Source organism: Grammomys surdaster, unplaced genomic scaffold (assembly GCF_004785775.1).
Source record: "Grammomys surdaster isolate TR1022 unplaced genomic scaffold, NIH_TR_1.0 67, whole genome shotgun sequence".
NCBI lineage: Eukaryota > Metazoa > Chordata > Mammalia > Rodentia > Muridae > Grammomys > Grammomys surdaster.
The window spans coordinates 5,923,289-5,937,101 of record NW_021604569.1 but is presented as its reverse complement, the minus strand read 5'-3'; positions in this window follow the sequence as shown (position 1 = coordinate 5,937,101).

The following is a 13,813-nucleotide window of genomic DNA, read 5'->3' as shown; positions in this document are numbered from 1 at the left end:
GTCCCATCAGGCTTGTTTCTTAAGCAAAGTTGTATAAGTTAACAGGTTTTATTGTTGGGGGGTAATCTGGGCTGTTCTTACAGGAGGAAAGGACAAGGCCCCCAGAGTGTTTGCCAGCAGCAGCCCTTGGCGTTACTCATTCCCTCTCCTCATTAATTTGTGTGAGCTCAGCTCGGGTAACAAACGGCGGGGCAGGGGGATCCTATTCAGCCAGGCCTGGCCCGGGGAAGGCCTGTGAGCTAATTGCTCTAATTGAGTGGGAGGGACTGCTTTCCTCTGGATTCCTATCCCTTCCCGGCCTTGTTTGGAGAGGAATGAATGGAGGCCCACTTCAGCTCCTGCTGGCAAGCCCCAGCAGCTGGGATCCACTATAGGGATCCACAGCACGGGCCCACACTCCAGTGCTACTCCGGTCCTTTGTGTGAGCAGCGAGGTGCTCACCCAGGGCTTGGCGAGCTTGCTTTTCGCTGCCTTTTGGGTTGAGAAATGTTCTGCTATAATTTATATCAGGGAGACGGCATTAGAAATGTGTTAGCGTGCCTCTCCAGATGGACATATCATTTACAACTAGCACAATATATTATCAATGCACTGCTCTTTAGGACCTGCTACATAATAGACATGTAATGAAGCATATGAAACATGGATTTCATTTCCAAGCCCCGAAAGGGAAACATGATTGGGGGGGGGGCGCCGCTCCAGGGGGGGGCCACAGGGAGGGGATGGGGGCGGGCAGGGAAAGGGTCTGTCTCTTTAAGGCGGACTAGGAGGAAAAGCAAAAGTCATCAACTCTGAAAGTAACAAATGAGAGCCCAGAGCTGTGCAGCTAATGTGCAAACTTGCTTCTGTCCTCTATGGCGCCATCATTTATTCAGGAGGTAGAAGCAGAAGACGGGGACTTGCATTTGCTTGATACTCAATTATACATTAGTGTACATCACTTGGCAATCTGTTCATATCAATTTAATTGGATTTTAATATTGCCTCTGATCTTGTTGTCCAATTAACAGTACTGGCTGGCAATAAAGCAGAACCACACACTATGTAACACCTTTGATCCCTGCCATATGGAGCTCTCCCATTGATTACCACATTTTCAAAAAATTTCACTCTCTCAATATGGGCTGTGATAAATGGGAGAAAAAGCACATCCCTGATGTGATAAAAATTTCACTTCAACTCGCAACTTCATTTATTTTGTTGACATTCGGCTCTGATTAAGAACAATAAAAAAATCATGCCCTGAATATCATATGCAAATACAACCCTGGGCATGAATCTAATCATGCCATGGGAGCATTACCATGACTAGCCTGGCATCGGCTCAATTTTTTTTAAAGTGACAGCATACACTTCTGGGCTGGCTCTGCAAAGTAGTCGCCGCCACTATGTCATTTAATAAACATCTGATGTTTCTGTTTCCACCAAGACAGGGGAGAGCATTTGAAGTCCTGTAATTAGGCCCCGGTGCCCGGGTTGCTGTCTGGTGTGGCCTTCTTGTTATTCCCACCCCAGGCCCTGCTTCCAGAGTCAGGCAGCTGAGAGCTGGGTAGGGGTGAGGGTTACTATGAGAACTTGAAGCTTCTTCCTCTTCTTGAGCTGCCCCTCAGAATGGGCGAGGGAGGGGGCTTGAGTTCGGGGTTCTACCACCAAGGCAAAGAACTGGACCTGCTTGCTCTAGAAAGGTTATGAATGTGTGTGTGTGTGTGTGCCAGCTTCCTGTTTGCCTCTTGGAGTTATGCAAGCAATTATGGCTTAATGCCCTGGAGACACTCCCAAATGACAGGCTTAACCCCCAAGGGAAACAGGCTTCTGTTGTGAAGGATTACATCAATGTTCTAAAGAGCCCTTCCACAACTCTGAGGACGAGCTGATCCTTTTCATGCCTCAACAGGAAGGTTGCTAGTGGCCAGAGCTGGGAAACACCAGAGAGGCCCCTTCTGGGATGGCAAAGACTCCGCGGCTCTCCCATCCTTTCCTGCTTTCTGGGACAGACACTCCTCAACCCACAGGCAGCTCTGTGGCTCTGCATTTTGGGTCCACACGGCCCATACTGGACAGAGAGTTCCAGAGCTGGGCAAGCACCTTGGTAATCTCACTGCAACCAGGGAGACAGAGGTATTCGGAGCACGGCCACACCTCGCAGTAACAGGGTCCACATGGCAGCCAGGGCTCACCTGGAATCTGGACAACTTTGGAATGTTGGGAGGAGGAGTGCTCAGGCTGCTGGATCCACATAGCATAAATTATTTCTTGACCATTAGCGGTGTTTCTGCCTCATAACCGTTCTTCAGGCACATTAAATCAGCGAGAGGGAAGAGCATGCTAGGACATCTGGGGCTGCCAGATAATTCAGTTAATTTCTATTCCCTTGAACCTGGAGGTGTTAATTTGGAAGCACAACAGAAGAGGGCTGAAGAATGCTAATACGTCATTTGAATGATTAATGCAATCAGGGGTTGGGAGGACCTCTGTTTACTCTTTAATTTTGACATGGCACAGTGAGGAGGAGAGCGGCTCATTTTCCAAAGTTAAGGGCAAGTTGGTTTCATTTCAGTCACGTGGCCTCTGCTGGTGTTTAGGGAGCTAGGGTAACTCAGAAGGGCTGTATTGGGCGACGGGGGCCAGCTTGCTCCTATAATAGCCACAGCCAGGAAAACAAATGAAATTGTTTGTGATCCGAAGAGCCCAGTCCTCTTGGGTGAGGAAGCTCCCAGAAGCTGCTGGGAACAGCCAACAAGAGAAAAGAGAAAGAAAGAAAAGGCAAGAGAGAGCCTGGGAGGAAACATTGCTGAAAATGGGTGATAGCCTTCTAAGGGCTGTGTATTTTTATCTGACATTTACAAACTGAGTGGCTTTCTTTTTAAAAGAAGGAAAATATTTCCAAATTTATTTAAATGGAACCCTATTAGGGAAACCTTAGGCCTGAGCAACTATTTCAAAATATATTTTGAGGAGAGACTCAAAGGAAGACATTTAAATTCTTTGCAGACGGTGGGCATTTAAAAGAAGTCTGGTCTATTTACTGCACTGCCTCTGATTCCATGCAGCTTATGACTGTGATAACAGGAATTCAAAGGGCATCCCTCCACAGACAGCCACTCTAGTATCTCCGATTTAAAACAAAGAAGGTATTGTGAGAGTGAAAGGGATTTGGCCCCAAGCATTAAACAAATTCTAGAGAGCAGGAAAAAACCCTGTAATTATGTTAATAGTAAATTAATGTTTTTGTAATTTACCCATATCACCTCAGAATAGGTGTTGTTCAGAAGTACTTACTGGAAATACCTGGTAGATGCTCTGGAGAGGGATGAAGTCAAAATGTTTGGTTTCTGGAAGCCTGGAGTTTAGTCTACAGAGGGAGCACTCCCTCTACAGAGGGAGTCTGTTTTCTTGAGGTGCCACTCAGGCAGGGCTCAGAAAGCCGGAATGAGGGGCCATGTTTCTTGAGTTACATGTGCTTTGGGGTTCCCTGGGCCGTGAATGCAAGGCTAAGGGGTGCTCACCATCGCTTCCTTTCTTCACTCTGTGATTAGCCCAACTTCCTGGGTCTCAAACCTGTCCACTTTGTTCTAAACTGAGATCTCAATGCAGGCAAGGCCCTGGATTGAACAGACCTTAAAATTGGTTTGCACAGAAAGATCCTTCAGAATAGGGAGTTCTCCAAACATAGTTGAAAGGAGCTTCCTCTGAGGAATGGTGTTCAGGAGGTTTTCCTTGTCTGCAAGTTCTGCATCTGAGATGCAAACAATAGTAGACAGGAAATACTTGAAAAACAGCCCCATTACACTGAACATGGGTCATTGTTTCTTTGTCGTTAAGCCCTGAATGATACAATATAGCAACTGGTATATAGTGTTCACCCATATTAAGAGTTGTCCATAATCTACCCATGACTTAAAATACAGTAGAGGTCAGAGGAGGCTGTATGTGAACACTAAACTCTTTTGTACCGGGGACTGTATATCCTGGTTTCTGGGGAGAGTTCCAAGAACCCGTTTCCAGAAGACGCTGAAGGGAAAGTCCATGCCAGGAACTGTGCTAGGCCTTTTTATCTCCAAACAGTCCCGAAGGGTGGGGGTTATCATCACATTTTACTAATGAAGAAATCATGTTTAAGAAACAAACTGTGCCGGTCTCAGCGGTGAGGGCCTTCTTTTCTGAATAGACTTCTGTGCCCTTTTCACCACACTAGAGCTGTTCCAGCTACAGGTTGTGACATGAACAGCCTCCTTGGTAGGCTTCCGTTAACACTCATTGCTTTTCCTCAGTGCTGGGGCCCCACGACCTCTTCTCTTCAGGTACTCAGTGAGACTATATTTTCATGCTTTACACCTTCATCAAAACCCATTCTCAGGAGAAGATTTCCTATCAGACACATATACTTTAATATGAATTTCAACCCAACTGAGAAACTGTGCCCTGGTTTTATTTTTCTTTTGCTTTTAACTTATGACTTCTCCTGATTAATTCTCAAGAGATATCAATATTTAAAATTTTATAGCTAATAATGGAATAACATATTTGACCTGCCTTTTAAAGTGGCAGAGGCATTAACGAGGAGGAGCAATTATGGCAGATTTGCCTTAATCTTTCAAGTAAAGTAAATGTTGGCTTTTCTGCTGTATAGCATCTAGAAGGACTGCATATCCTAGCACTGCTGATGAGCCTTATGATGAGTAACGGGAATTATTGTAAATAACCACCAAAGTCCAAGTGAGGAAGCCTTCACTAAAATAAATGGCTCATCCACACTGGACTGACTTACTTTGGGACTGTATCTGATTCTGCCTGGGTGCCAATCTTAGACCGAATCTCTGTTGATCTCACTCTCCCGCCCCCCACCCACCCACCCACCCACCCACACAGCTGTCACTTATCATTTGCAATTGGCTAGCAATATGAAATCTATTGACCTCCAGGGTCTAGATGGTAAGCAAAACCTTTTCCAGTTAAAGATTCTGTGAGACTAAATCTAGGAATATGGTCCCCGAACCCATTTATGTATAAATAACCAAATCTGGTCTTTGACCAGATTTTCCAGGAGTAAAGCTTGGGAATCTGTTCCTAAAGTAACTTGCAGCTGGTCTGGAAACTAGTGTTTAGGTAGTGCCACTTCAGATTGTGTGATTCAGGGTTTTATTTATTCAATAACTATGAGCAGAAACCAATGCTTTTTCTATCAAGTGTGCACGAGTTAGCTTTTAATTGGCTGGATGGTTTTTTGGGGGGTGTGGAGAGATAAGTCTATATTCTTAATTTTTGCTATTTTGTCATTAAACTCTTGAAGAAGATTGTGGAGTATTTTTGTACCCCTGGGATTGTAGAAGAAGCCTGTTCTAATTGGTTTCAAACATGGGCACTGGAGCTTATCAGGTAGGAGGCCCTGAGCAAGTCATCTAAAAGGTAATTTTCTGTAAAACCAAGGTAGAAATACTTTCTTACTTTGGGAGAGTTTTTGGGACTCCAAGATTCTGTTATTCCTACTTGATTTCATGCATAATAATTATTGAACATTTACCCTGGATCAGTCATATAAAATCAATTCGAGAAGTGACAGAAATAATATTAGACCAGTCTGTCCCACATGACCCTTGTTCATGAGCCACCATGAGTCTTCACCTGAACTAGGCTGGGATTTGTTTTCTTTGGTTTGTCTACAGACATCTCTCAACCTGACTGCTTCATGCATACAGTTAGAACAAATACCTTTAACTCTCCCTGTCTTGTATTAATTGAGGATGCTTACTGTCAAAACGATCAACCAAAGGTCTTAAACTGGCTATCTGAGATGCTGAGTGTGTTTCTCCTGTCTTCTCTGGTTTTTGGCTCTCTTCAGAGCCTACCGACACTGCCTTTTAGTCTAGGTCATGAAATCTTCATTCCACTGATGTTTGGCTGTTGTGGTTGAAGATTGATAAGCTAATTGCCATTGAGAGATTCCTGGTTGACAATGGCAGAGGACCTCTTATGTTTTAAGAGTGATCTTCAAAGGCTAAGACAAGGAAAAACAATTAAGGTAAAGATAGCACAGAAATAAATGTGATCACGATAGGATTTTGTAACTAAAGCTTCTTACACTGTATATTGGGGTCTGATTGGCCTGGAGAAAACATCCTTTCTGGTTTTACTAAAGAGGCTCAAGAGTTAATAATACTTTAATTAGAATTTGTTACTGGCTGGTAGATGAAAACAGTTCACATATGTGCTCTAAAGGATGAGGTATCACCAGGATAGCACCTTTGGATAGGGATAGCATTAGAAATAGCCACATAATTTATGCTTGGGGCAACAACAGTAAACTTGTGTCACGTATATAGGGAAAACAGCACGTTCAAAATCCAGATTTGTGCCACATGAACACTGAACACCAGGATTGGGTTTCTTCATATTGATTAAATTGATTATCAATTCAATTATTTGTATTTCTAATTGCTTTATGCTCTAAAAAGAGTATGTGCTTGTTTAACCCAGGCTAATTCTACACTCACTGTAGAATTCCTCCTCAGCCTGGGTGGACGCTGGAATGCACCTGAGATGAACATGTGAAACCATTGCCCAGTGAATGACGGAACTTAAAACAATCCAAAGACCACTGCTGACTTAATAAACGCTCTTCTTAAGCCCCAAGGGAGTTTCAGATACCCTTTTCTTAGGAGTGGTGTGTAATGGGCCACAAGATAATGTCTGTAAATATGCAATGGTATCACAATAAGGGTAAATGGGAAGGAAGGGAAAAAGATAGAGACACAGATATATTCACAGGAGTTGCAGGAGCAAAGTACAGAGAATCCAGGACTAGCAAGGAGCAACGCCCTGAGAGACATGGAACCTGCGGATTCTCCACACTGTATAACAGCGCATGTGTACATGTACACACCTTTCCATGCTGTATGGCACAGGAAGCTGATAGTAATGAAAAGGCGCCTGGTGGAAGGTCAGCCAGCTGTGCAACTTTAGGCAAGTTAATTGGCCTTTTTGAGCTAATTCTTCCCTTACAGAAAAAAAAAGGATTTGGCCAGTAGATTTCTCTCTGAGGCCTTTCTACAGCTCGAAAATGCTATTATTCTAAGAGTTTAGACAAGTTACACATCAGTGAAACATCATAATGGTTTCTAAGCAGTGACTTCTAAATTCATATATTTATCCATTCAACAAATATTGAATGCGGGCCTACCAGCATTTTAACTCTTCAACAAAGTGATGAAAGGCCCTCAGCTGTGCTCAGCTCCACTTGGCTTCTACCCTCGCCTGAGCTCAATCAAAACCCGGGCCACAGCGGGTTGAGGGCAGATGCTCGAAGCAAGGAGGAGGGGCTGCTGTAGGACTTCATGTCAAGCTGACCCCAGGCCACAGACATCCCACTTCCTCTTCAGAGCCACATTGTTCAGAGAAACCTTCCTGCTGCTCTAGGGGACAATGTGGGCAGGTGGATATGGGGAGGGGCAGAGGAAGACAGAGGTGGGTCAGCTCTTTCATGGTCAACAGGCCAGGACCTTGTTCTATCCCTCTTTGACCAATGCTGGAAATGAAGTCCGTATGCTATACTTGACAGAACGTGAAGAGTAGTGAATCAGAGACAAAGAGAGAAGGATCCAGGACCAACATCCCAATGCAAGAAATAAAACAATGTGGATCTGGATGGGAGGAAAAAACACTGATGAAATAAATGACAGAATGTGGCAATTCATTTTTAAATTTTAATTTAAGTCTTATATTCTGTTGCTAGATACCAGTGTTAATGGAGTTGTATCTTTTTAGACTGCTTTTGGCTGCAACGGTTTCTCAGATGCTTCTTGCTTTGGAAGACACTGACCATTTGGAGAATCACTGGCCATGTATGTCGAAGACTGCTTCTTAAGTAGGATGTGTTTGATATTTGTCCCCTAATAAGACTAGGCTATGGGATTCTTGAGAGCATGGTGGTGACAAACTGCCGTTCATCACATCGTATCAAGGGTACTATCATCACAGTGATATTTCATTGCTAGAGCTGACCTCATCAGCTCGTTGACCTAAGGTTTGCTTTCTCAAATGGAAAAGTTCTCCCACAGTCAACCAGACTGTGTTCTTTGGAAGGCTGTCACTATCTGAGGCCTGAATGTAATGAGTGAGGAGTTAGGCTCTCCTGCCTTGGAGGAGTGTTTATGGAGACATCACTGGGGGCTTTTTTTCATAGAGAATTTACAGGCTATCTCCAACGGGTCCACATATATATAGCATACAAGTACAGATTCCTAAACATTTGTTTTCTGGGTGGGTTGTAATTCAATGGCATTTTGTTCATTTTGTTTTTCCCAAGTTCTCTGGTTTTAGCCAGCAGGAGCTCGCTCAGTTAGCTCTCGTGTTGCTCTGCCATACGGCCAGTAGAGCTGATTTCTTTTGTTTTAGAAGATTTTCCTGACATTTTACACTATGAGATGCTATAAGATTATCTGGTATGTGTTTTCCTCCAGGAATCTCTGTCTTCTTTCACTGGGGAATGATTTCTGAAACCACAATCTGGGTGACCAGTGTGCTCATTGTTTTTGTGATAATATTGATATTGAACATTATAAACAAAGCAAAAAATACATGTGTACATATTAATGTATATATGTGTATATCTATTTCTCCCCTCTCTTTACACACAGACAGACAGACAGACAGACAGACAGACAGACACACACACACACACACACACATACACACACACACACACACACATATCCATGCATATCTCCATATACAACTATCTATCTCAGAACAGGAGTCCATACTAGTGATTTCAATTCCAATCTGCCATTCATGGTTTGCTCTAGCTCTCTCTTGCTTATCTTAAACCCTGGCTCTAACAGTGAGAAACCTGGATCCAGATACAACCACTCGCTGCTCCCTTATTCAATGGCTCAGTGCTATCTGATGACAATCCTAGTGATCTGATGATACACCCCAAAGGTTTCTCATGTTAGTCACAGGATGTTAGTGAGCTACCATAGTCCACTTGGCACACCTGGAAGAGGAAATCTCAACTGATGAAGTCTTCATTGGATTAGTCTGTGGGGTATTTTCTTCCTTTATTTATTTATTTATTTATTTATTTATTTATTTATTATTGGTTTAATTCTCCTTTGAGACAGGGTTTCTCTGTATAGCTCTGGTTGTCCTGGACCTTGCTTTGTAGACCAGGCTGGACTTGAACTCAGAGATCAGTGTGTCTCTGCCTCTGGAGTGTTATGATTAAAAGTGTATGTCACCATGCCTGGCTTAACATCTTTGTACAATATATTTTAATCATATTCTTTCCTCTTCCCCAAGATCTCTCAAATCAGGAACTCATGAAAGTTCATAAGTTCATGTTTTTCCTTCTAAAATAACAAAACAAAAAACCTCAAAATACAAAACAAACAACCCCAAACAACAACAAAATACCAAACCAAACCAAATCAAATCAAAGCAAACCCAGCAGGTTTCCCTCTCCTGGTAGATATCAATTACAAATAGCTTCTTAGTTGGTGTTAGGTCTTTGTATCCATTTCCTTTTCCCTGTAGTTCATCATCTCACAGTCTCTGTTAGTTCATATGTATATCAGCCTTGCGTGAGACAGACATAGACATACACACACACACACACACACACACACTCACTCACACACACACATATATATGTATATGTATATATATTATATATATTTGATATAGGATCTGCATCACCCAACCTGCATCAGAGAAGAACCTCCTTGCAACAGATGGTACTTAACACAGAGACCCACACCGGACATGGGTAGAGCATGTGAGACAAGTGTTGGAGCAGAGCTCAGAATGGAAGGTCTTTTACCAACCCTTCTGTGAGGCTCAGGGACCTATCTGAAAGATGAGGCAGAAAGACTGTCAGAGTCAAAGCTGAGAGATGACTCCAGGGATTATTTTCTTAACTGCTAATTGCTGTAGGAGAGCCTGGTCATTGTGGGTGGGGCCACCCCTGGAAAGGTGGTCCTGAGTTGTATAAGGAAGGAAGCTGAGCAAGCCAGAGGGAGCTAGCCAATATCAGCGTTCTTCTGTGGTTTCTGATTCAGTTCTGCCTCCAGGTTCCTCGCTGAGTTCCTGTCTTGACTTCCTCAGTGGACTGTGATGTAGCAGTGTAATACAACTCTTTCCTCCCCAGAGTTGGTTTGGCCAGGGTTTTGTCACCAGGACAGAGCAGCAAGGTAGAACAGCTGAGAACAACCTCTGATATTATGGTAGCAGTCTGAACAGACTAAGTACGATTCGTTGTTGTAAGGTCAAGTGTTCCATAATTGTTAACTTGCTCAGACAGACTCCAGTGCTGTTCAGGTTGACTGTATCCTTGCTCATTTTCGGGTTGCTTGAGCTCTCAATTATTGAAAAATAGATTTCTCCAATGGGAATAGTAGGGTTTACTTATGTAGGAGGAAGCTCTATAAGCTTTTGTCTCACATATCTTGATGCCGAATTGTTTGCTAGGTTCATACATGTTAAGCTTAGGATGTTATGTCCTCTGAAGTTTTTCACTTGCTTATCACTGTGGACTGTCTTCTTGCAATGTCTCTTGCTCTAAGGTGTGCCCTGCCCGAGATTAACATAGCCGCTTCAGCTTTCTCTTCGGAGATGTCTTCCCGGCCCGTATTTTCTACATTTAACTTAACTGGGTTTTACAGTCAAAGCAAATTTCCCATAGGCAACATTACTTTTTGTGTTTTTTTATATGTGCTTTTAAAATTCATATATTTCAATCAATGTTCACATTAGTGGGTTGCTGACGGGATTGGGTTTGAACCTGTGATGTCACTTTTCTTTACCTCATCTTTTTTCTTCCCTCTTGCCCTTCCTGATTTTCACTGAATTTTTGTATGATGTACGTAGGATTTTAAATGTATAATTTTACCACTGTCGTAGCACATTGATTATATATTTTGAACAATGTTATTTTTTGGGTCTGGAAAACTTGCCTACAAATCATCTATTCCTATCCCAAATGAAACTGTCTCACTTCGTACAAAGTACAGGTGCTTTGCACTAAAATATTTCCAGCCAGTTTTTCCTTCCTGTCCCTGATGATATCACTGTGATCTCTTTCACTTATGCATAAACAAAAAGCACACACTCATTATAAGAATTACTTAACAGTTACCATTTAGGTAAATTAAATACAACAAAAAGTTTTCTTTGTATTTATGTCTTTTCTGCTTCTATTCTTCATGCATCTCCATGTTTCTGGGCTATATAGCTTTCCTTCTTTTTATCTTGTAATTAAATTTTTTTTTTAATTTTGTAAAGAATCGTGTTTCAGTACAGTTTTGAGAGCTCCTAGATGAAACTGTATTTGTGTTATTTCTGCCCCTTCTTCCCCCGCTTCAGATCCTCCAATGTCCTCTCTTTTCCCTCTTGAGGTCATTTGATATCTTCTTTGCTATCATGCATGTGTATATATGTGTGTGTATATAAATGCAACATGCTGAGTGCCTTTACTATTGCCCGCATGTACATGCGACCACTTGGGAACCCATTGGGGTTGTTTGTGTCTCTTACATAGGGCAGGTCTGATAATAAATTGCATTTTGATTCATCTGAGAGTCTTTAGTTGTCCCTCACTTTTTAAGGATAAAATTTGTGGGCATATTATTCTAGGACAATGCTTTTTCTCTTCCTGTTTTCAACACAAGCACCCCACTTCTCTCTTTTGGGTGCCATGGCTTTTGATGTATTTCTTACCTTTTCCTCTAGATGTATATTGTGTCTACTTCTTTGCCAGCACCCCCCCCCCCAAGATTTCCTCTTTTGAATTTGTTTTTTTAGTTTGAGTAGGGACTGCCAGGTATAGACGTTCTGTGGACTTGTTAGCGAGCCACTGACTTCTGTTACATTCTTGGACATTGTTACTTCAGATGTTGCTTTCCTTCCTTCTCTCAGGTCCCTCTGGGATGCTCCACAGTTTGAAAGCATCTTGCAGCTTTTGCTAAGTTGTTCATTTTTTAAATCATTTTCTTTGTATTTTAATATGGGGAATTTCTACTGATAGATTTAAACTCATCTGTTTCTTTCATCGATTCTCACCGTTCTTCTGCAGCGTCCGTCAAAGGCATTCTCCATTTCTGATGTACGGCTCCATTTCTGGCTCTATTTCCGGCTATTTAAAAAAATGTTTCCACGTCTTTGCTCACTTTACCTACCTGAGGTTGAGTTTGCTCACATTTTGCACTGGAGCCCTTAGTAAATCAATTAAAATTATTTCATTTTCTCTGTCAAATAATTCTCTAAACTGTATCATGTCTTTTAAAAGATCTTTTATTTTTATTTACTCTGTACTGAATTTACTTCTGAGCCATAGTTTTTGTTTCTTCTAGAATTTTTTTCTCTGTTTGTGCCTCTCCTGGCTTAGGAACATCTCGTTCCTTTCCAATGTGGATAATTTCAACATGACAGAAAGAGTTTCTTAACCTAGCTACAAGTTTGACAGGATGGTGGCACATCTTAGATGCTATGTTTAACTTGATATGACTGATGACCAGAGAATCTACATGTAAATCCTTAATTTCTGCAATGCATTTTCAGAGCATGTACCATAAAATTTTCCATTCTTTTGAGGATCACTGTCATGGCCCAGCACCACTGTTCTGAGCCTGCCCACTGGCCTCTATCATCACACTGGAACAGCATGTATGTCTCTAGCACTCAGATAGATTTTTGAATTATCTACACCTTTGTTAGTGTAGGGGGAACTCTTAGAGTGGATAGGAGAATTTTGATATGTGCGATTTTGTAGGGTTTCCTGGTTCTAGTAAATAGCCATTTCCTCAGATCACCTCAGGTTGCTCATAGGAAGAGAGGCCCAGGCCATGGTTGGTGTTGGGTGATAAAGGCTGGAGTGGTGCCTTTCATCTGAGACTGGGGGTGACGCTGACTCAGAGATGCTCGTCTCTTGTGCTCAGTAGCTTCCGATGTCACAAGATTCTAAGCTCTCTAGTTTCCTTTTGCTTACTTAAAAAAACAAAAAAAGATTTCAACATCTCTAGTGATTTCTCCTTCAGGAAATTCACACCCCACAAGTTCTAATGTTGTACTGAAGTTCTCTGCCTGCAGAGTAGCTGAAGGGACTGGAAAACACTGTGTAATCTCATGACTAAAGGAATCTTAGTCTTTTATGGGCCCCTAGCTGTGATGCATAGAACCATCTGTTAGCTCCCCACCCCTCAGGTAAGAAGTCAGGCACTGCTGGTTTGGGTGGGCAACTTGCCCTTGTATGGGATGAAGCTTTGGGGAAGTACTTTTTTCTAGAGAGCAGTTCTTGGGTTAGAGAACACTTTTTCATTTAAAGTTTAAATTTAAATGAAATTTAAAGTTACTGTGCAAAATTATTTTTAAAAACATTCCATTTTACACTTGCCCCATTTTGCCCACCCTTCGCCTTTCCTGTCTCCCCTGCTCCGCTGGTCTGCTGACTGCTGCCACAGTGACAGAGGCTTTGCTATATTTCAAAATGATGACTTTCTCCTACAACCCCGTAGCCAGGAGGGGTTCTTTCTTTACTCTTTCCTGTGAGAATCTGGTGGTATTCCTGGAAGTAAACCCCATAAAAGTGTGGTGACCCTACTATGAGAGAGTCTCCCAGGAGTCACTAACTCTCCAGGGAGCTCACATTCAACCTCCCCAAATCTCACCAAATTGCTTTTTAAATGTTTGTTCTAGTTTGTGACTCTGGAGAGTTCTGCTGCAGGCAAGCCAGTCTTGGATGTGGCTCTTTGTATTCATTTGTGAAAATTTAGGTTGAGAGAGGGAGAGAGGGAGAGAGGGAGAGAGGGAGAGAGGGAGAGAG